Genomic DNA, 24,563 nt, shown 5'->3' on the forward strand with positions numbered 1-24,563 from the left:
AGAGAGGCTGGGCACGGTGGCTTACGCCTGTAATCCCAGCACTTTGGGAGGCTGAGGCTGGCGGATCACCTGAGATCGGGAGCTAGAGACCAGCCTGGCCAGCATGGAGAAACCCTGTCTCTACTAAAATTACAGAAATTAGCTGGGCATGGTGGCAGGTGCCTGTTATCCCAGCTACTAGGGAGGCTGAGACAGGAGAATCGCTTGAACCCGGGAGGCGGAGGTTGCAGTGAGCTGAGATCGCGCCTTTGCACTCCAGCCTGGGCATCAGAGCAAGACTCCATCTCAAAAAATAAAAAATCCTGGAGGAGAAGAAAAAAAGATGCATATTTGTGTAATGACACCCAGATCTCATTGTTCTCTTGGCTCCTAGTGATGAGGGAAAAAATGTGCATCCAGTATTGACTCTTCAGTAACACCTGCAGCCAGGTATCATGACCTCCAGGTCTTCAGAGGCCCTGCCCACGTGGCATGTGCCTGGTACTTCCCACACAGGTACCTCTTGAATCCTAATAAACCTGGGGTGAAATCTGGCTATGCCTCTTGTTCGCTATGTGGCCTTGAGTTTAAGTTTCTTAACGTTTCTGAGCCTCACTTTTCTCATCTGTGAAATGGGGATTATTCCTATATCTAAGAGTTGAAAGCACACATTCTCAAACTTCAGCGTGCCCCTGAGGCATGTGGTGTGCTTGTTGAAAAGGCAGGTTTCTGGACCTACCTCTATGGGATTCAGACTTATTAGGTCTTGAGTGGAGTCCTGGCATCTACATCGTTTATGTGACTAATTCTCCGCACTTAGAGAAACACTTAAGACTCTAGCAGTGATTGCCACACCTTTATTTTTATCTTGCACCAGTTATCAATAAAAAATACTGCACATACCGTTAACATAAGCACTTTTACAAACATACTATTTTCTACTAATATATGCCTTATAGTATTTAGCAATACTAAGATGAGGTAACAATTACATATCAGAGCATTAATATTTTTTTTCACACCACTGAGGTATGTGAAGCCTACTTTGGAAACCTTGTTTAGAAGATCAAATGAACTGGTATATATAAAAGCTCTCTGTAAATAGACAAAACTGGGCCAATATTTTCGAAAGCACATAGAGCATACACATGAGTGGAACCATGCATTTATAATACAAGCCCACTTGCAAATGCACTCAACACTCAGAATTTACATCAATCAGGAAGATTTCACAGGCCACAGAGATCCATGGTCTCTACTCATCAGCCAATGTGCTGCTCTCTCTGTTTAGATGTTGATGCTTAGAAAGAAAACTAAAGCTTTAAGGCTTTCAAGGCATCAGACATAAGCCAGGTGACAAACCATCAAAGACTGTTGTGGATTTTAAATTAAAAGTTTATAGGGGCCGGGCGTGGTGGCTCAAGCCTGTAATCCCAGCACTTTGGGAAGCAAAGGTGGACGGATCACTTGAGGTCAGGAGTTCAAGAACAGTCGGACCAACATGGCGAAACCCTGTCTCTTCTAAAAATACAAAAATTAGCCAGGGCTGGTGGTGCGTGCCTGTAATCCCCACTACTTGAGAGGCTGAGACAGGAGAATTGCTTGAATCCGGGAGGCAGAGGTTCCAGTGAGTCACGATTGTGCCACTGCACTCCAGCCTGGGAAACAGAGTGCAACTCTGTCTCAAAAAAAAAAAAAAAGAAAAAGTTCATAGAAAAAAAAGGTATAGAGAAAAACTCTGCAAAGACACTACTTCAAAATAGTGTGCCAAATATTAATGTAGAAATGGTATTCAGTCATTTCTGGGAGCCATCAAGTCATGGGTTTTGGTATTGTGTTGTTGTTTTTTAGTATTTTTATAGGTACAAATAACTTAACTTTTTAAATACTGCTAAGTTTAAGCACTAAGTGCAGGCAGGCTTGTTCTAAGTCCTGCACGTGAATCATCCCACTTACGTCTACCATGACGCTATGAGTTGTAGGTAGGATTGTCCCCATTTCACACATGGGAAAATGGAGACTCAAACAGCTAAGTTTGAGTCCAGAGTCACACCGCCAGAAGGGGCAGAATCTCAGCTGAACCCAGATTGAAGTACAAACCAGTGCTTTTAAAGATGACATATTACACCTCTCTGTGGCAACATCCACATTGCCATTAGACAAAAATAAGGGCTGAATCACAATGTGAGACAACCCAGTGTTGTATATATAAACTTATATGTATTGTCATTTGGGAATAAAAGGGGGTTTTGTTCTGGTTCTAAGGAAGATCTTAATAAAGAACAGAAAAGTTAGTCAAGGCCTTGGAACCATAATAGGTCTGTTTCCAATCTGCAGCAAAATCAGTAGGTGAGACGCGGGGCTGCGGCAGAGCAAGACGTTTAATGGAAGGGCCACTGAACAAGGAGACAGAAGGAAACCTCGACTCCATCTCCCTGAGGAGTTTGGGGCTAGGGATTTTAAAAGGTTTGGAGTGAGCCAAAGTGTGTTGATAGTTGACTGGTCAAAAAGTGCAGGGTGAAGTCAGGGGATAGTTGATTGGTCAAAGAGTGCAGGGTGAAGCCAGGGAACAGGGAGAGGAAGAAGTCAGGGGTCAGGGAGATGAAGAGTCTGTATTCTCATGCTGATCCCACTTGTCTGTGGGTGGTCTTCAGACCGGTTGGCTGTCAGCTGTTTCACTGGAATTTGGGGTCTGTAAAACACCTTAAGCAATTCTAACAAAAGCTCTGTGAGTCTAATGTCAGAAATCTATCTGTGGAACAATGGGGATGCAGATGGTGAGGATCTAGTGCTACAGCAGGACTTTTGGTTACAAGGAAGTGGGTCAAAGTGCAGCCTGATTAATGCTTAATCCAGAATTCTCCTTAACCCTGTGAGGACAGCTTCAGCTTTATCTGTAAAATCTCTGAGAATGGCTACTGTCAATGGCACTTTTACAGCAATCATGGGACCATGGTTTCCTTTCCCTACAAAGGATGAGGCAGATCCAGGGGCCATACGTCCCCACCCATGGACAGCCCCTACATAGCTTAAGAGTCCTTTCCTCAGTTTCATCATCTGTATAGTGGACATGGTGGCCATGCCTCTCTCTGGACCATTATGAGATTTAAATGAGACACAAAGTGCTTAGCACATACCCAGCACAAAGTAAACAATAAATGTTAGATGTAATTTTGGCTGGGCATGGTGGCTCACGTCTGTAATCCCAGCACTTTGGGAGGCCAAGGCTGGTGCATCACTTGAGGTCAGGGGCTCAAGACCAGCCTGGCCAACATGGCAAAACCCCGTCTCTACTAAAACTATATAAATTAACCAGGCGTGGTGGCGGGCACCTGTAATCCCAGCTACTCTGGAGGCTGAGGCAGGAGAATTGCTTGAACCCAGGGGCAGAGGTTGCAATGAGCTGAAATCGCACCTCTGCTCTCTAGCCTGGGTAGACAGAGCAAGACTCCGTCTCAAAAAAAAAAAAGTTAGATGTAATTTTATTGCCCAGTGAAGGTCGTTGGATCACTTTCACAAGTAGACTCAATGCTTTTTTTAAATAACTAGATCTTCGTTGCTACCCACCAAACCTGTCTGAATCACTTCTAATAATACTAATTTCTAAACTGGGTAAATTCTGTTCTACCTACATCATTAATAATCATCTAAAGGCAAAAATGCATCTTGAGGGCACTTCAATTTTAGTGTATTTTTATTCTCGTTATTTTCATAATTTAACAATTGCAGAACACACGGGAATTTATCCTTTCAATTTTAAGTCACATTGCATTTGAAATGAATATTTATAGCATTAAAATTGACCCTTTTATCTTTCCTCTTGCCCCAATAAGTTTTTACAAAATAAAATGCATTTTTAATACAAAACAGAAACCATGGAAAGTTTGGGAAGGTTGATTGGTTATTTGGAGAGGTTGTGTCTGGCTTGGTTTTTATTTAGTATGGGGTGTGTGTGTGTGTGTGTGTGTGTGTGTGTGTAGTTTTTGTTTGATTTGGTCAACACTAAGATATTCATCTGTAATAACTAAACCCATACATTTTGCAATTTGGGTATAATGTTATGATTTCAAGAGTATTTTGTCTATGATTTCTCAGCTAGATTAACTTGGGAATGAAAATAAATTGAGTTACTTTTAAACTCACTGAGATGTCTATACTACATGCCCATCTTGTCATAAAAGTGGCAAGATAAAATTTCAGCCTGAAAAACAGGAAGAGACCATGCTTCTTGGCTGGTAGATCTGGGTCCATTCAACATCAGTCAAGGCAAGAAAGCCGTTCTCTCCAATGAGGCGGTTTACCTGGCATCAGGAGAACCGTAGGCCCCATAGGCTTTGCAGTTGCAGTTACATCTTGTACCTGGTTCCTCCCCCAGCCCACCTTCAAATGTTAAACCATATGACTGTGGCAGAAACATCAAAAACTAACTCTGAAATGGCAAAAACCCCATCATTTATTCCACTATGGAGGGTTGGAACTTGGCATCTCTGTGGCCAATAGATTGTTCCACTTCATCTCAGAGACCACTGAGTGAGCACGACTGTGCCGGCCCTGTACTGAGTGCATTACACGCCTGAGCTCACACTATCCTCACAACCCCACCCGAAAAGGCACCTGTTATCTTCATTCTATAGTTAGACGACTGGGTCCAAAGAGTTTAAGTCCGAATGCCAAATCTGTGCTCTTATTGGGAGCTGTAAGAATGAGCCCTGTGCCAATCCAGGAAAGATGGTGATTGGAGACTCTCCTGAGGCAATAAAGGGAAGAGGGTTTGTTTACAAGAGCATTTCACATCAGAGACCGCACCATGGCCAGGGCTTCTGACGATGGATTCAAAGCAGCTCCAGGAAGTCTCAGCTGCAGGGCTGGATGCCAGAGCCTCGCCTTCCATGCGGCTCTCTAACTCCTCCTGTGTCTACTTTTCTGTAAATAACTGCATTAGTCATGAGTTCTTTTTGTTGGTTTGGTTGGTTGGCTGCAAATGACAGAAACCCAAACTAGATAACAAAATAATTTCCTTGAAATGTTAGTGAAGTTCAGAAGGCCGCCTAGGCCTTGGGGACAACTGAATCTGGGGCTTGAAAGCAATCAGGATGGGCACAATGGCTCATGCCTGTAGTCCCAGCACTTTGGGAGGCCGAAGTGGGTAGATTGCTTGAGCTCAGGAGTTCGAGACCAGCCTGGGCAATGTGGAAAAACCCCGTCTCTTCAAAAAACATTAAAAAAAAAAAAAAAGTAGCTGAGTATAATGGCCCACGCCTGCAGTCCCAGTTACTTGGGAGGCTCAGTGGGAGGATTGCCCAGGAGGTCGAGGCTCTGGTGAACCATGATCACACCACTGCATTCAAGCCTAGGTGACAGAGTGAGATTCTGTCTCAAAAAAAAAAACAGAAAAGCAACCAGCATTCCCTCCCTTTCCTCACACCAGGAAAGAAGACTGCACAGCAGGAATGTGGTCTCCACCAGCCCCCTAGCCTACAGCTTTAGCCACCAGAGCAATAAACCATTTCTTCCAGCCCCAGTTTGCTGGAGAAAATGGTTTACTGCTCTGGTGGCTAAAGTTGCAGCTTTAGCCATGGGAACCCTCATGGGCTCTCCCGTGAGGCTATGGAACTCTGTGACTCAGTTCCACAGCAAGAAACTTGCCAGCTCAGCTCAACTCAAAGTTGTGCGTGCTGGGCCATTCGTGGCCACTCTGATCAGCCATGGGGGATGGATGCACATAGACCCTTCACCAAGTTATCGAACATCCCAGGGAGGGGCTCTATTTGGCCAGGTGGCAGATGGGCCATGTGCCCACCTGGGCATGTCCAGCTGCAGAGCAGCCTAGGTTTCAAAGAGGGGCAAGGAGGCCAGGTGTGGTGGCTCACGCCTGTAATCCCAGCACTTTGGGAGGCTGAGGCGGGTGAATTACCTGAGGTCAGGAGTTCGAGACCAGCCTGGCTAACATGGTGAAACCCCATCTCCACGAAAAATACAAAAATTAGCTGGGTGTGGTGGTGTGCACCTGTAATCCCAGCTACTCAGGAGGCTGAGGCAGGAGAATCACTTGAACCTGGGAGGCGGAGGCTGCAGTGAGCTGAGATGGCACCATTGCACTCCAGCCTGGATGACAAAGGGAGACTCTGTCTCAAAAAAAATAAATAAATAAAGGAGGGGGAAGGTCAAGGAGTTCCCCAGAGGAGGAGGGCACCACACGTCACTCCCAGGAGGGAGCGTGCTGGGCTGATGGCGTCCCGGCCGCCCATGGCACACACCGCCTCATCATCCTTGGTCTTTCTTCTATCCCTTCACTTTTCCCGTTTCAAAACTTGGACCTTCTTTTACTCTGTGGCTCTCCCATGAGGCTATGGAACAAAGCTGTATGTGCTGGACCATTCGCAGCCACTGTGATCAGCCGTCAGGGATGGACGCACGTAGACCCTTCACCAAGTTACCAAACACGCCACTTACAGCTGTCGTACCCTCAGTAGGGATGGATGTGAAGACAGTGAATTTGCAGGCATTTATCTGATCCTTAAAACTCCTGTGAGACAGGTCATTTTACAGATGGCATTGAGGCTCAGAAAGATAATTTTCTCAATAGCACACAGTGGTGAGTTGCAGAGCTGGGGCTCAAATGCAGCAGCAAGGTCATGCCTACTTCCCTGAGACCACACCACTCCCCATAGTCACACCGCTTCCATGACAGCATCAGGGAACGGGATTCCCTCCAAAACGGAACCGAATCATTCTCACCGGTATCCAGGTAACGCCTGTAGGGACGCAAGCTCCCGAGGAAGAAACTGGAGCTTCCGATGAGAAAAAAATAAAGACACACTGGCAGCGTCAGAAAATGATCAGAAAAAAACTAGACTTGAACCTTTACTCTCATAAAATAGCTAATGGTAGGCTTTCATTTTTAAAGGTGACCTTTTGTTTATTTATTCATTCGGCACAAAATCACAAGCGCTTTCTGCACACCAGGGCATGAAGAAAGATACATTATCAACCCCCAACGGCTGTGCAGTTCTCTGATTCGGCCAGCAGAGGGGGCGAAGGGCCAGCTCTGTGCAAGGACTTGGCAGGGCTGGACATCAGCTGAACCGCGTGGGCAGCTGCACCCACCCGGCCAAGCCACAAAATGCCCAAGACAAAGAAGTCCCAGGTGTCCTTCAGGTGTTTAGAGCTACAGGGAGGGACCCCTGGTGATATGTGAGAACAGTCCTGCAGCATGGTGCCGGGAAGATGAGGAGAGAAGCGAATCCCTGGGTAGAACCAATATGCACCCCGAGACAAAAGGGTCAGAGGATCTGCGAACTGGCAAGTCAAACCTCGGATATAAAACATACTCCTCTTTGACCACACAAGAAGCCCTCAGTGATACTACACATACACACTAAATCACAGGACCCCATTTCCAAGCCCCCAACTCTACTGTCCTCAGTGAGATGCAGGAAGGGTTCCCCACCTTTTCACTATAGCTGACTGAGGTGGAAGAAGCCTGAATGTCAAGATAGATTTGAGAAAGACGTGCAGGAGCATTCACGGCCATGGACAGGCCCCCTGGCAAATTCTCCCAGGAGCTGCCAGGGCGGGGAGATTGCTGACCCAATTGTTCGGGGCCAGCGTGGCAAGGCTAGCATCTGTCACCCCAGGGAACAGAAGGGGCATATGTGCCACATCGCCAGCTGCCCACTACTCCCCTAATGAGCCGAGAAAGACATGAAAGCCAACTAGTGACCAAACGTCCCCATTCGGCATTACACACATACTAGAGGGGATATCAGAAAGGCCAGTTAATAAAAAACAAAGCCCATCGCCCCATGTGACCCCTTTCATCTATAAAATAGGTGGTTGGAGAATTCCTAACATCCATCCTAGTGCACACATTCTGAGTTTCTAGTTCTTTTGTGTGTGTGTGATGGTGTTTCATTTTTGTCGCCCAGGGTGGAGTGCAGTGGCACAATCCTGACTCACTGCAACCTCCACCTCCCAGGTTCAAGCAAGTCTCCTGCCTCAGCCTCCTGAGTACCTGGGATTACAGGCATGCATCACCACGGCCGGCTAATTTTGTATTTTTAGTAGAGATGGGGTTCCTCCATGTTTGTCAGGCTGGTCTCAAACTCGCAACCTCAAGTGATCCACCTGCCTCAGCCTCCCAAAGTGCTGGGTTATAGGCGTGAGCCACCGTGCCCAGCCGAGTTTCTGGTTCTGATGTTGTGACTTGGTCACAAATGACCTTTCCACTTCCTCAGTATAGCTATTATTGATCATCCTGTTTTTAAGGACACACACACACACACACTCCAAATCAAAATCCTATGAGGTACCACACATAGTGAAGTTTGCTGTATATACATTTTAAAAAATTCAACCAGGATATGAAGGAGAGATGGGATGCAGTTGGTGACAAATGACTCTGTGTTACAAATGAGTCACATTCCCACGCAGAAAGGGGTGGGGAACAAAGGAGCTGACCTAAGTAGCTTTGGCAAATAGTTTTCACTGAGTATGGTAAAACAAGAACCACACACACACACAGACACACACACACACACTGTGCTTCAGTTGGCAAATGTGTTTCTCCCTGTAATGTATTTTCAGACTACTTAATATGTATGCTAGGGTTGATTAAACGGGTAAAAACATCATAGATAATAAGAGCCAGATTTCCTTACTGTAGTAGAAGAAAGTTACAAATAAGGAAAGCAAGAAGGTTAGAACTAGTACTACGGAGCAAGACTGGAGGCAGAGGTCGCAGTGTGGACGCGTGCCTTTGTTTTACAGATAGATACAAAAAATGCATAAAGATGTGTGTATGTGTATATGTGTGGACGGGGTGCCTGGTAACTGTGACATCCCAGCATCAATGATCACACCTAGTGCTCCTTATTTTTAAACATCATGGTCCAATAAAAGGAACCAGGGCTCCTTGGGTTATGGTTGATTTCAGGGCTTAGGCGAGGAAAATACAAGAAAAGATGAACCTGGAGCATCTTGTGGTCCCGGAAAGTAATAAAGGGCTTTCAAAAAAGAAAGGACCTGTAATCCCAGCACTCTGAGAAGCCAAGGTGGGTGGATCACTTGAGGCCAGAAGTTCAAGACCAGCCTGGCCAACATGGTGAAACCCTGTCTGTACTAAAAATACAAATATTAGCCAGGTGTGGTGGCACATGCCTGTAATCCCAGCTACCCAGGAAACTGAGGCAGAAGAATTGCTTGAGCCTGGGAGGTGGAGGTCGCAGTGAGCTGAGATTAGAAAGAGGGAAGGAAAGAGGGAAGGATGGAAGGAAGGAAGGAAAGAAAGAAAAAGAAAGCGAGAAAGAGAGAGAGAGAAAGAGTGGGTGTGTAATCGGTGGAGGGAAGGAGAAAAGTAAAGAAAAGGATGAAACCACATCAAAGTACATGGGCACCGACCTGAAAGAGCTCCTGCCACAGCCATAGCCACTGCAGTCAAGATCCACCAGTGGCTGGTGTGGTGGGTTGAATGGTGTCCCCCATAGGACCTGTTGATGTTGAAGTCCTAACTTCTGGGACCTGTGGATATGACCTTATTGGGAAATGGGTTCTCTGCAAATGTAATCAAGTTAAGATGAAGTCATACTGGATTTGGGTGGACCCTAAACCCACTGCCTGGTGTCCTTCTAAGAGGAGAAGACTCACTCACACAGGGAAAAAGGCACAGAATGCCCAGAATTGCCAGCAACCACCAAGAGCGAGGAAGGAGGCATGGGCCAGATTACGCCCCAGAGATATCAGAAGGAATCAACCCTGCAGACACCTTGACTTCAGGCTCTGGCCTTCTAGACTGTGAAAGAATACATTTCTGTGTTTTGGGCCATCCAGGTTTTGGTAATTTGTTATGGTACCCCTAAAAAACTCATACAGATGGCAAAACTAAAGTGTGAAAGTTTAAGCAGAAATGGGATATTTGCCTAATCTCTAAGTACCTCCCCTCTAATATTTATTAAGTACTAAGGGAAAATAGTAACTTTACCAAAATGGAACTGGCAGACACCACCTTGGGCAATGGCGAAGGCTGACGTCACTGGACACGCAGCATCATGCTGCCGACGCGATGTAATGGGAAGGGCACATCACCTGTGTGCTGTCCCTTCCCTTATACAAAACCCGAGTCTAATCACAGGAATCAGCTGGAACACCTAGCTTGAGGGACATTCTACAAAAGAACTGATCAGTGTCAAGATCAAGAACAACAAGAAAAGACCAAGGGGCAGCCACAGGTCAGAGGAGACGGGATCCAACCACGGAATGCAGCGGGGATCCTGGAACAGCCAGGGAACATTGGTGAGACAGCTGAGGAAATGCAAAGAACGTCGTGGTTGAGTGAGTGGTACTGTACCACTGTTACGCTTTTAGTTGTGGTCACTTTTTTGTGGTTAAGATGACGGGGAAATGGAGGGAAGGGTTTACATGAACTCTGGACTGCTTTTGCAACTCTCCTGTAAGTCCAAAATTAACTTCAAATTTAAAAGGTAGTAACAAGCATACCTCATTTTATCGCACTTTGCTGTCGTGTGCTTTGCAGATATTGCAGGGTTTTCTTGTTTTGTTTTCGTTTTGTTTTTTAACAAATTGTAGGCTTGTGGCAACATTGCAAGTAGAGCAGATTGCCTTTTTTCTCTTCTTTCCTTTTCTTTTTTTTTTTTTTGAGATGGAGTCTCACTCTGTTGCCCAGGCTGGAGTGCAGTGGTGTGATCTTGGCTCACTGCAACCTCTGCCTCCTGGGTTCAAGCAATTCTACCTCAGCCTCCCGAGTAGCTGGGACTACAGGTGTGCGCCACCACTCCCAACTAATTTTTTGTGTGTATTTTAGTAAAGACAGGGTTTTACCATGGTGGTCAGGATGGTCTCCATCTCCTGACCTCATGATCCACCTGCCTCGGCCTCCCAAAATGCTGAAATCACAGGTGTGAGCCACCACGCCTGGCCATCAGCACTTTTCCAACAGCATGTGCTCACTCGTGGCCCTGGGTCACATAAGGATAATTCTTGAAATATTTCGAAAGTTTTATTATTTTATCTATTATGGTGATCTGTGATCAGTGATTTCTAACGTTACTGTTATAATTGTTTTGGGATGACAGGAACCATGCTCACATAAAATGATGAACTTAATCTGTAAATGCTATGTGTGTTCAACTGTTCTCCCACCCAGCCGCTCCCCTGTCTCTCTCCCTCTCCTCAGGCCTCCCTATTCCCTGAGACACAATATTAAAATTAAGCCAGTTAGTAACCCTACAATGGCTTCTCACTGCTCAAGTAAAAGGAAGGGTCACACATATCTCACCTTAAATCAAAAGCTAGAAATGATGAAGCTTACTGAGGAAGGCATATCAAAAGCCGAGACAGGCCGAAAACTGGGCCTCTTGTACCAAATAGCTAAGTTGTGAATGCAAAGCACAAGTTTTGAAGAAAATTAAAAATGCTACTCTAGCGAATACACGAATGATAAGAAAGTACAACAGCCTTATTGCTGATTTGGAGACAGATTCAGTGATTTATCATGGCTTGATAAAAGATCAAACCAGCCACAACATTCCCTTAAGCCAGAGCCTAATACAGAGCAAGGTCCTAACTCTTCAATTCTATAAAGACTGAAAGACGTGAGGAAAATGCAGGAAAAATAAGGGTTTTTTCCGCTATTTTTGCCTCTTCCCATGAATCCAAAATGTTCTTAACAGCATCTAGAATGGTGAACTCCTTCCAGAAAATTTCAATTGACTTTGTTCAGGTCCATCAGAAGAATCACTGTCTACAGCAGCTCTAGCCTTATGAAATGCCTTTCTTAAGTAGTTAGACTAGAAAGTGGGAATTAATCTATGTAATTGAGTAATCTATGTAATTGAGTAATTATATAGCTGCAGAATGGAAAAAAATTTTTTTTTTTTGAGACAGAGTCTAGCTCTGTCGCCCAGGCTGGAGTACAGTGGCATGATCTCGGCTTACTGCAATCTCTGTCTCCCAGATTGAAGTGATCCTTCTGCCTCAGCCTCCTGAGTAGCTGGGACTACAGGTGAGTGCCACCATGCCCAGCTAATTTTTTTATTTTTAGTAGAGATGGAGTTTCACCATGTTGGCCAGATTGGTCTCAAACTCTTGACCTCAAGCAATTCGCCTGCCTCAACCTCCCAAAGTGCTGGGATTATAGGCGTGAGCCACTGCACCTGGCCAGTTCATGAGGATTAAGAAACCATTGCCATTATATAGAAGTAGAAAGTGAAGCAGCAAGTGCTAATTTAGAAACTGCAGTAAGAAATCCAGAAAATCTAGCTAAGATCATTGATGAAGGTGGCTAAATGAAAAACCAGATTTAGAAGGAGATGACATCTAGGATTTTCATAGTTAGACAGAAGTCAATGCCTGACTTCAACACCTCAAAGCACAGGCTCTCTTTTTAGGGGCTGACGTAGCTGACAACATTAAGTTGAAACCAGTGCTCATTTACCATTTTGAAAATCATAAGGCCCTGAAGAATTACGCTAAATTGATTCTGCCTGTAAACAGCCTAGATAACAGCACATCTGTTTACGGCATGGTTTACTGAACATTCAAAGCCCACTGTTGAGACCTACTGCTTAGATAAAAAGATTCTGTTCAAAATAATAACTCATTGACAAGGACCTGGTCAGCTACCCAAAAGCTCTTATGGAGATGTACAGAGATAAATGTTTTCATGTCTGCTAACACATCCATTCTGCAGCTATATAATTACTCAATTACATAGATTACTCAATTACATAGATTAATTCCCACTTTCTAGTCTAACTACTTAAGAAAGGCATTTCATAAGGCTAGAGCTGCTGTAGACAGTGATTCTTCTGATGGACCTGAACAAAGTCAATTGAAATTTTCTGGAAGGAGTTCACCATTCTAGATGCTGTTAAGAACATTTTGGATTCATGGGAAGAGGTAAAAATAGGACATTAACAGTATGGAAGTTGATTCCAACTCTCATGGATGACTTGGAGGGGTTCAAGACTTCAGGGGAGGAAGTCACTGCAGATGTGGTGGAAACAGACAACAGAACTAGAATCAGAAGTGAGCCTGAAGATTGAACTGAATTGCTGCCATCTCATGATAAAACTTGAATAGATGAGGACTTGCTTCTTAAAAGATGATGAAAGAAAGTGGTTTCCTGAGATGGAATCTACTCCTGGTGAAGATGCTATGAACACTGTTGAAATGACAACAAATGATTTAGAATATTATAATGCATAAACTTAATGGATAAAGCAGCATCAGAGTTTGAGATGATTGACTCCAGTTTTGAAAGAAGTTCTACTATGATAAAATACTATCACACAGTACTGCGTGCTACAGAGAAAACTTTCATGAAATGTAGAGTCAATCGGTGCAGCAAACTTTATCACTGTGTTATTATAAGAAATTGCCACAGCCACCCCAACCTCAGTAACCACCACCCTGGTCAGCAGCCACCAACACTGAGATAAGATCCTCCAGCAGCAAAATGATTATGACTTGCTGAAGGCTCAGATTATCATTAGTATTTTTTTTAGCAATGAAGTACTTTAAATTAAGGTAGGTACATTTTTTAGACGGAAGATTATTACATATACTTAATACAGTATAGTACAAACATAACTTTTTTATATGCAATGGGAAACCAAAAAGGTCATGTGACTGGCTTGATTGCAACATTTTCTTTATTGCAGTGGTCCAGGGCTGAACCCACAGTATCTCCAAGGTATGCCTGTGTTAGGGGAAGGGCTACTGCAGGAGGGGAAATCCCAGAAGGGAAGTCAGTCAAATGATCATGTGATATTTCAAGACACAAGAAATTCAGCACTGTAAAAAATTAAGCTCAATAATTACACTCCCACGACTGTACTTCCAGTGTACCAGGCACCAACAATTGGATCGCTCACAAGACAACGCGCTGCATTTAACAACATTTTTATTTTTAACTCTGCTTTGGTAGTACAAAAGTCATAAAAGTACAAACCAGACAGTTAAAAATACACTAGACACTCCAAATGGTGAAAAATTTCCTTTACAAATTTTTACATCAAGGTAGTAGCCAACTCATTTACGACACCAAAAAGTTGTCCATCATTAGTGTTTTCTAGAGTAAGTCTGTTGTGGATTCCCCCATTCTTACAAAGAAGGAGAACACACGCAAGACCTGTAAACATCAGTCGCTTTGGCAACACTCAGGGATTCTCATCAGATAGTACAGTATAAACCAGTAAAAAGCTTACGTGTTGAAAATATTGAATGCCTAACTTTTGGCATATTCGGAAGCCTGCCAGACAAAAACTGCTCAAGTATTAGAAAATATTTAAAACGTACTCTTGGTATAAATACCATTTTAAATATTTTTGAGTATTCTCTTGCCGGTTGTATTGCTGTTTAAAAAAGTGCTCTGACTTGAATAAGATGGGAAAATAATTAAAGCTGAAGAATATCTTACATTTTAGCCCCCACCATTTTGAGGGCATATTTTTAAAGCAAAAAAAAAAGTATACTTCTTATTTGTTTTTAATTAAAACTATTAGCCTAGACTGCACATATATTATTTACAGTAATATATACCTATAAAAGTACTATATTGCTAATTTCTGGATCTCAGTGAAATTTATTTCCAGACTGACTTTCTCCGGTCCACTGTGTATATGAATGTATACACACACGGCGTCTATTAGTTGTCAGTAAAAAATTGCATGAAACTGAATTTCCCATTCATTTAAAAGGTTAGAAATTTTTAGTTTGATGCTGGAAATAGAATCATTTAAGTCTATGTACAGTAAATACTTTGAAGTACATTTTTATAGAAATCATCTTTCGGGAGGCAAATGAAAGACGTGCTTTTTCTGTGTGAGATAAAAGAAGTGCTCAAGGCACCCTCGACGCTGACATGGAGGCAGGTCTTGGAGCCCTCGTAACCGGCCTCCCCCACCGCTCGCCTAGACCTACCATAAAATCGTGCACTATTTATGTCTCTGGGTCCTTTCAGGTGTTTTGTAAAATGTACAGTTAAAAGAAAAAAAGAAGAAAAGTTGGCCAGGCCTAAAGGGAAAGTAACTACTAAGAGTGTTTTAAATAATGAGCCTTAGTTACAAGATGGAAAACAGGAAATACATGAAGAACATGCCAGAGGTAGGTGCAGGCCCATCTTGCATGAGAAACAGGATTCTTTTGTTTTCATCTTGGGTTGTCTGAACAAATTTGTGTCCAAAACCATTTTCTCCTTTATTCAATGGATTAACCAAGAATCACTCAGGGAAGGTTAAAAAAAAAAAACAAAAAAGACATGAAAACCTTCTCAAAATTTATAAGTGACGTAGGAGTGGCATGGTGGTGGCAGGAGGGAATGCTGAATTCGTGGTCAAGGAATCCCAAGTCTAGCATCTGGTCCCATCTGACTCCATGGTGCCTTGGGGAATCAACTTCTCAGGGGTAGACTAGATTATTTCCACTGAGCTTTTACCACTGAAGATTCATCTTTTAGCTTTTGTAACAGCTAACCTGTATGTATGAAGATCTTCTTACAACCAGTGTCAAAATAGGATGTAGGAACTGGAAAAAGAGAAACACACACTCACATGCACACATGCACACACACACACACACACACACACACACACACACACACATACACCCTGATCATAAGCTCAGACTGTACATGAATAGTGTCACTTTACATACTGATCATAATGGAAAAACTACAGTGTGTACACCAAGGCCTGGGATTGGGGCTAGGAAGGGTAGAGGCTGGGAGTGGCTGAGAAGATATAAACAGCTCTTTCCTTCCCTGGAAGTATAATACATTTTTCAACAGACTCTTTAAACCAAAACTTGTTTCAAAGCAAACTAAATTCTGTATATAGCACAGCAGTAATATTCCCTTTTAGGTTTGATCCACATGCCTGCTGACTCCATGATAGAAATTGTATAAAATATGTAAAAATATTCCCTAGGTAACTTCAGATCTTGAAAGTTTTCAGTCTCTTAGAGCTCTCCACGTCAAGTCATTGCTGCAAGAGAAAACACAAAAAGTAGATCTTTAACCAAAGGTAAACATCACATCGCATATTAATCTGCCTGCATATTTTAAAACAGAATTATAATCTATTCTTACCCCATCCCACCACATCCCACCCCATTCCTTCCGCCATTATACATTTTTTTTTCTAGAATTCAGTCTAAAGAAATTTAAGTAAAAATATAATTAATTCCAAGAGTTCTGGCAAGATCTGGCTCTTGAAGCGTGTGCGTCCTCCCGCTTTCTCTCTCTTGCTTCTGCTTTCCCCAAGTGATGTGCCTGCCCCTCTCCACCTTCCGCCACGAGTAAAAGCTCCAAGGCCTCCCCAGAAGCCAAGCAATGTCAGTGCCATGCTCATACGGCCTGCAGAACTGTAGGCTAATTCAACCTCTTTTCTTTATAAATTACCCAGCCTCAGGTATTTCTTTATAGCAATGCAAGAATGGCCCTCCACAGGTGTCTTTCTAAAGCCCCACCAAGGACTAGAGGTTTCTACTGACCATCTAAGACAGCTCGGTTGGGATTTCAAGTAAGAACACAATGACTAAACATTCCATCTTAGGTCTTCATTGTACCTTCAGTGTTCTGGATTGTATTTTTAAGTCATTCTAACAACTGGCCCTTGTCAATGTCTACACTTAAATTACAAACAAAGCCCCATACTTGTAAAACAGCTCCCTGCTTTCCAAATGGCTTTTTATAACTACCTCATTTAATGAACATATCTGTGACTTTCTTTTTTGAGACAGAGTCTAGCTCTGTCACCCAGGCTGGAATGCAGTGGCACAATCTCAACTCACTGCAACCTCCGCCTCCCAGGTTCAAGCGATTCTCCTGCCTCAGCCTCCCAAGTAGCTGGGATTACAGGCGCGCACCACCACATCCGGCTAATTTTTATATTTTTAAGTAGAGATGAGGTTTCATCACATTGGCCAGGCTGGTCTCAAATGCCTGACCTCATGATCTGCCCACTCAGCCTCCCAAAGTGCTGGGATTACAGGTGTGATCCACTGTGTCCAGCCAGCCCGATGATTTTTTACTTTCCTGTTTTACAGACTGGGATAACCTGGGACAAGACTAAAGTTATAGAGCTCCCTAAGTATGCAGATATAAACACACCACGCAGGTGAACCTACACAAGCTTAAGGAACAAAACGTTCTCCCGAATCTACCAAAGTCGTGTGTTAGACTATAAATTCAAAACAAAACCAGAGATAGACCCAGCTTGCAGAAATACGAAGAAATAGCATGAAGTTGGTAGAAGTGTCTTAAAGAACACATTGTTTACTTATTTTACAGCTCGTCTTTCAAGATATGTCCCTTATTATTATCCATGTTACCCTCTTCTGTCATTCTGTCATCCATAATATTTAGTGGTTATAAGAGAATAGAGATAGAGCCCGAGAGGAAAAGAGAGACAGAAAGAAAGAGAGGGAGATTTAGTGCCCAAATGAGGTGATGAGTAAAGGACCTCTATCCCCTTAGCTAAAAAGGAAATGAAACACTGTCCCATAAAACAGCATGGATCGAGTTTTTAATTATAATGAAATAAGTAATATCCTGCACTGAATTGCCAAAACTGTCTAAGAACTGCAGATTTTTACTGTAAAACTGAACGAAGTCTGGAACTTCTTTCAGGTAGAAATTAATTCATATAAACATTCTAGCAGAGGAGGAAAAAAAGGTAGAAGGGCCAGAGGTGGTGAAATATAGAAATGGCCCTCGGGCACGGTGGCTCATGCCTATAATCCCAGAACTTTGGGAGGCCGAGGTAGGCGGATCACCTGAGGTTGGGAGTTCAAGACCAGCTTGACTAACATGGAGAAACCTTGTCTCTACTAAAAATACAAAATTAGCCAGGCATGGTGGCGCATGCCTGTAATCCCAGCTACTCGGGAGGCTGAGGCAGGAGAATCGCTTGAACCTGGGAGGCAGAGGTTGCGGTGAACCGAGATCACACCATTGCACTCCAGCCTGGGCAACAAGAGTGAAACTCCGTCTCCAAGGAAAAAAAAAAAGGCCCTGACAAAAAAAGTAAAAAATGAGAGGGAATTTTCCAAGCAACACCTTAAACTAGGGCATTATCTAGAAAACATGCGTGGTATTCCACTATTTTTATGTCTCCTCTTTATATGCTCCCTTAGAACTAGACATTTTTGCATCAAGGAAAATAACAAAGTCAAAGGCGAGGGATGTCAGGCCTAGAAAGTAATGTTTCATCACAGTAACGGTTTTCATTCCAACCTAGAAGAACTCCTCATTTTGAGTGTTTTGCACAGACTTCACCAGCTTTAAGAACTGGGCAAGCAAGAATACAGGCTTGGCTAAGAAGGAGGGGCCTAGAGTCAAATCCAGACCCCTACTGCTAGCTGTGGAACTGTGGCTGTCTCTGTAGCATTCTCTCATAGGTTACTGGGGTTTGACATGAGATGATCCTATGCACAATGCTTACTACGAGGAAAAGCAGTCAGTATGCTCCAAAAGGTTAACTATTCTGCTCATTACCATCATCCAATTCTCTGCTCTAAACAATCACATTAGCTTTCTTCAACAGCTGCCTTTTGCAGCTGATAAAAACTGCGCTGCCTGCAATATCTTTGAGAGAGGAAGTAAAAAATATAAATTGCTGCTTAAAGTCCTTGCTGCTAATACCACAAACTAAGCAGAAAAGGGAAAGTTAATCTTATTAAAATGCTTGCAGTTCTGATCTCTCCTTAAAAACACACATTTATTAGAAGGCAGCATGTTGCTGGCGCAACACTATGACCTTCCAGGTATTTCTTTAACCCAGGACAACGATAAAAATGTTATAAGGTGCCTTCCGTATTGTCCGGCAGATGTCAGAAACCCTGTGTGGGTGGGCGCAGATACACCGGAAAGGCTAACAGGAGTGGGTGGGAGAGGAGAGAAACACCCAGCCACCCACTGTTGCCATCACATGGAACCACAGCACATGGAGCCAGCCTGACCTCTCTCTCTTTGGGAGAAATTTGGTGATTACAGTTTACACAAGTGAGTGCTCAAGCTGGAAAAAATTAAGCAAAGTTCATTACATGGAAAACACAATTCAGAAATCCCAAAGTGTAACCATGTTGCTTATAAAACAAGACTGATGGATAAAAATTAAGAACCACCCAAAAGATTTATCTGGAACAAAGAGCTTGTCTTTTTCTTTAGAGTTTATTGCTTATGACATAATCTTATAACGATAAAGCCATAATCCTATCATTATGTTATGGTTCTACCGAAGTTGCCATATGTCTGTGATTGGGATATATATATATGAATACCTATGCCTTGTTAAAAGGATTCTCTAGAAAAAAAGAAACTGATCCCTTTAAAAATTAGAAACATGTTAAAAGAAACTAGAAGGCGAAGCAGATTAATGAACAGAAAACACTAAAATCTCAAAGTGTAGGATGTTAAGGAAGGAAAAGTCTATCTCATTAATAATAACAGTACTGGCATCTGCAGAGCACTTTCTCTGTGCCAGGTGCCGCCATGCTACACACTCTGGGTTCATTAACTCAATATTTCCAATGACTCCATGAGTCAATGATGATTCCCATTTTCATAGGAGGAGACTGAGGCTTCCAGGTTCAATAATTTGCCCAGTGCCACACAATTAGTAATGGGAAAACAGGAAATCCATCCCAGGCAGTCAGACTTGGAAGACCACAAAGCTACCTCCACGCTGTACTGCTATCCGGTCACCCCGGAGACACCACAGCATCACTGAGATCATCCTCTGGTACCCTTGCTTCTCTGCTCCCCACCGGTGTGGTGGGCAACAGAAAGGAAATGCAGAAACTAGAAACGCTGTCAGGGTCTCTCTCAGGGGAAATCATTGTGGTTGCATAAACAGTTAAATGATGTGAAAAACCTATAATTTAAAGGGCCCAGTCCCTGGGAAAATCAAAAGTACACCTCCAAGCCGGGCGTGGTGGCTCACACCTGTAATCCCAGCACTTTGGGAGGCCAAGGCGTGCAGATTGCCTCAGCTCAGGAGTTCGAGACCAGCCTGGGCAACACGGTGAAACCCTGTCTCTACTAAAATACCCAAAATTAGCTGGGTGTGGTGGCACGCACCTGTAGTCCCAGCTCCTTGGGAGGCTGAGGCTGGAGAATTGTTTGAACCCTGGAGGTGGAGGTTGCAGTGAGCCGAGATCACGCCACTGCACTCTAGCCTGGGCGACGAAGCAAGACTCCTTCTCAAAAAAAAAAAAGTACACCTACACAACACCGAATTCTGATGTCATTGTAAGAGAAGGCTATGGAACTACATAGTTGGATTAATAATTTTCTTGAACACTTTTAAATAAAATAGAGAACGTCGTGTATAGAAAGAGTTAAGATTATGACAGCAATATTAACACTGAAGTCCTGGAACTCCGTTTAAGTGATCATTCACCAATAATCCATGATCCTTTAAGGCTCACATTTCTTAGTTAGAATCTTGTTCCAGGTTCTACTGACCATTCTGTGGTTACACGTTGGCAGTTTATGGTTGCTGAGCGTGTGACACCATGGTCCTGCAGAGGTCGGCATCTTGGCAGATGTAGATTAATGAGATCACAGCACAATGTGTTTGGTCCTTTAAATCTTGCTCTGGTCTGAACTGTGTGTTAAACTTTAAAAATTAACAATAATACCTTCTTATTTTAATCAAGGCTCTTGTTTATTTAACAAACCCAATAGATTCCTGCTAATTTAGGTTATCCATGCAATCTTTTAAAATCAGTGTTTCTCAGAACGATCAGCAGAGCCTGCTTTAGAATCAGCTTAATCATATTAAAAACTGCAGATTCCTTGGGCCCCTCCCCAAGACCTACTAAATCCAAGTCTATGGGGTTGCAGTCCAGGACTGTGCTTTCCTGTAAGGTGCCTCACTGATTCTAATGCACATATGAAGGGTTAAGTTGTAAGGTAAGACCCAGTACTAACATTTGTCAACTGATTAAAAACTGCAAGAATTAAATTCACTTCTAAAGGGTAAGCCCTGCAAATACAACACTACAAAGTCATAGTATATCTAAGAAATGGGGTAGAAAACAAATATGACAAAGTCATTTAAAGACTGAAACATTAATTAAAAATTTCAGTAACTTGAACGGGCACAGTGGCTCACACCTGTAATCCCAACAGGCAGATCACTTGAGGTCAGGAGTTTGAGACCAGCCTGGCCAACATGGTGAAACCTCGTCTCTACTAAAAATACAAAAATTAGCTGGGCATGGTGGCACACCTGTAGTCCCAGCAATTTGGGAGGCTGAGGCAGGAGAATCGCTTGAACCTGGGAAGTGGAGGTTGCAGTGAGCCCAGATTGCACCACTGCACTCCAGCCTGGGTGACAGAGTGAGACTCCAACAAAAAAAGAAAAAAGAAAAAAAATGTCAGTAACTCAACTTGAACTACAAAATTTTAAAACTACAGAATCATTTTTTAAACATATTTCAAAGCAGTTGGGAACTAGAATTCAACTAATTTGCAGAGGGTTCTTTTAATGACGAAATGAATGCCATATTATCACACCTGTTAAGGAATCACTGAGGGCCAACTATGTACAAGGTACCATCCAAAGACACCATCCAACGACACTGCCCAAGCCCTGAAGGAGCTTAGTGTATGCAGAGAGGAAGCTTACGCAATCAGCTTTGCCCCGCGCCCAAAAAAAGAGGCATGCTGCGTATCTTTTTTTTTTTTTTGAGACGGAGTTTCGCTCTTGTTACTCAGGCTGGAGTGCAATGGCGCGATCTCGGCTCACCGCAACCTCCGCCTCCTGGGTTCAGGCAATTCTCCTGCCTCAGCCTCCTGAGTACCTGGGATTACAGGCACGCACCACCGTGCCCAGCTAATTTTTGTATTTTTAGTAGAGACGCGGTTTCACCGTGTTGACCAGGATGGTCTTGATCTCTTGACCTCGTGATCCACCCGCCTCGGCCTCCCAAAGTGCTGGGATTACAGGCTTGAGCCACCGGCTGCGTATCATTTTTAAACACAACTAGAATATTTTATAACTTTTCTTTCATCTAGTAATATACAGTAGATGCTCTGTGTCTTTCAATGCTACTTCAATCTTTTTTTAATTTTTTTTCTAAGAGACAGGTTCTCAGTTGCCCAGGCTGGAGTCATAGTGGCACAATCATGGCTTACTGCAACCTTGAACTCCTGGGCCTAAGTCATGGAGTTAAAGTCACCACTTTAGCCTCTCATGTAGCTAGGACTACAGGGGCACACCACCATGCCCAGCTAATTTTTTAATTTTTTAATTTTTTTAACTTTTTAGTAAAGACAGGGTCTCATTATGCTGCCCAGGCTGATCTCAAACTTCTGGCTTCAAGCAATCCTCCAGCCTCAGCCTCCCAAACTGCTGGGATTACAGGTGTGAGCTATCACACCCAGCATCCACTTCAATCTTTGGCATTTGCAGGCCATTATTAAATGAATAAGGCATAATTTATTTACTTAATCCCCCACTGCTGGATATTTAAAGTTGCTTCTAGTCACTTGCTACTATAAATAATGCTGAAGCGAACAACTTTGAACATTATCTTTGCATTTATGCATATTTATTAACTGGAATAACTTGGTCAAAGAGTGCATATTTAAGTTTTTACAGTTCCAGATTGCCACCACAAAGGTCTAGACCATTGTGGCCTCCCTGCTTTGGTGTGTGACCGTTGCCTGGGAGGTGTTGGTTTATGTATGCTTACCCAGAATAATTATTTACGGTGTTCCCTTTTATTCTCAGTAGACTCTAATCTCTCTCTCTCTCTCTCTCTCTCTCTCTTTCTCTCTTTTAGAGACACAGTCTCACTCTGCCACCCAGGTTGGAATGCAGTGGCATGATGCCTCCAACTCCTGAGCTCAAGAAATCCTTCTGCCTCAGCCTCCCAAGTAGCTGGGACTACAGGTGTATGCCACATGCCCAGCTAATTTTTTAATTTTTCATTTGTAGAGACAGGATCTCACTATGTTGCTCAGGCTGGTCTTGAACTCCTGGCCTCAAGCCATCCTCCCACCTCAGCCTCCCAAAGCACTGGCATTACAAGTGTGAGCTACCTCCTCATTTTGGATGTGAGTTATATGGTCATGCTAGTGTTAACATTCATCTTGGCCAACAGAGAAGCAAAAAGTGATCGCAGTTGGGATTTACTTCATTATTAGTAAGGTTGGGCATTATTTATGTTTATCGACTACTACATCTTCCATGAGTTGCATATTGCAACCCCCAATTTGAGGAGGGGGCTAAGTAATTAAAACCTTAATTTTTTAATATCATAGTGAGAAACTTTCTATGTATGTGGGTCAATTCAGGAAAAAATAATGTTTGTAGGTATTTTTCTCCATTCAAAATAGAAATTGCTTTTTTAAAGTAGCATAGACAGAAATGCATATTCCTGCAAATTGTATTATCTTCTTTATTGAAAAATGCCAATGAGAAATTTTGCACTCCTTACAGTTTTGAATCTTCTGACATTAGATTTGGATATTACTGAAGTCTGAAGGTTGTTCTTAACTGGTTATATTCCCACAGCAATTTAAATGTACTCATGTATTTAGCAGCAATGGATTTCCCAAGTGACAACAAGTGAACACTTGTGATTCACCATCCTTTGGGATGGTAGAATCAGAGCACTTTATTTCAAGTAAAATGTAAGTGGCATCAAAAGTTATTCTGTACCTGGAGAAAGAAGGATTCAACTGCAAATCATTTAAATGCAATTCAGCAGTTCCCTACTAGTCTCAACACACTTGTGATTTCATGTCTACACTAAGCTACAGGCAGAAGAACTTATTACCCTGAATACTACCGTCTCTTTCTAATAAGGAAAATGGAACGAGTTAGATATTGCCTCTCTACTGGCTTGTGAGGTAGACAGAGTTCAACTAACTGGCCTTCAATAAGCCTCCACTTGAGGATCAAATGGACAATACTGCTATTACTTTCTAGGTTATGTCTAACCTGGCCTCTCTGAGCTTCAAAAGAATCATGAAATATCAAAAACATAAATTTTAACACTGTATAGGCTAAGTGTTTAAACAGGGCTCACCTGATGTAGTAATTTAACACCTAACCTATTTTGCACTTATTTAGTGCCAAGGAACACATCCCTCTGAAGTATTATTATTATTATTATTATTATTATTATTATTATTGTCGCCACTTAACAGATGGAGAAGCTGGGGCATCACAGGCTAAGTAATTTGCCCAAAGCTAGATAGCTAAAAAGTGACAGCCAAGATCTTGAGCGCAAGAAGTCTGATTCTAAAACCTATCTGGTGGAGCGACTAAAGTACCCTATGTCCTGTTACTTACGGAAAATAGGCACTGTTTTAACTTAAGCTATTTAATGTTAGTAGAACTCAAGGTCTCAAGGTACGAATTAAGAAAAATAAAAATCCTAGTTATAACCATTAATTCCATTTTCTTTCTAATGGTAGGTAAGCATGTCTCTGAAGGCATTTCGTTTTCTGCTTCCCTCAAGCCCCCTTGGGTCTGTCTTTAGGTCCTCCAAAGTCTCTAGCCTCCAACACTGCTGAATTTCTGCAGTGAAAAGAGCAGATGTCAAAC

General features: G+C 42.9%; 1 protein-coding gene across 2 annotated transcripts in view; it reads right to left on the reverse strand.

Moving 5' to 3' along the window:
• Positions 1-13,883: 13,883 nt before the first annotated feature.
• The window catches only part of RELL1 (RELT like 1), a 74,993-nt gene continuing 64,313 nt past the window's right edge, over positions 13,884-24,563 (reverse strand). For both annotated transcript variants that reach the window (XM_012474980.2, XM_012474981.3), the window contains exon 7: positions 13,884-15,980. The gene's annotated coding sequence lies outside the window, so the exon portion shown is untranslated. The remainder of the gene's footprint in view (positions 15,981-24,563) is intronic.

Source organism: Aotus nancymaae, unplaced genomic scaffold (assembly GCF_030222135.1).
Source record: "Aotus nancymaae isolate 86718 unplaced genomic scaffold, 86718_ANA_hifiasm-v0.15.2.pri h1tg000006l, whole genome shotgun sequence".
In the NCBI taxonomy this organism is placed as follows: domain Eukaryota; kingdom Metazoa; phylum Chordata; class Mammalia; order Primates; family Aotidae; genus Aotus; species Aotus nancymaae.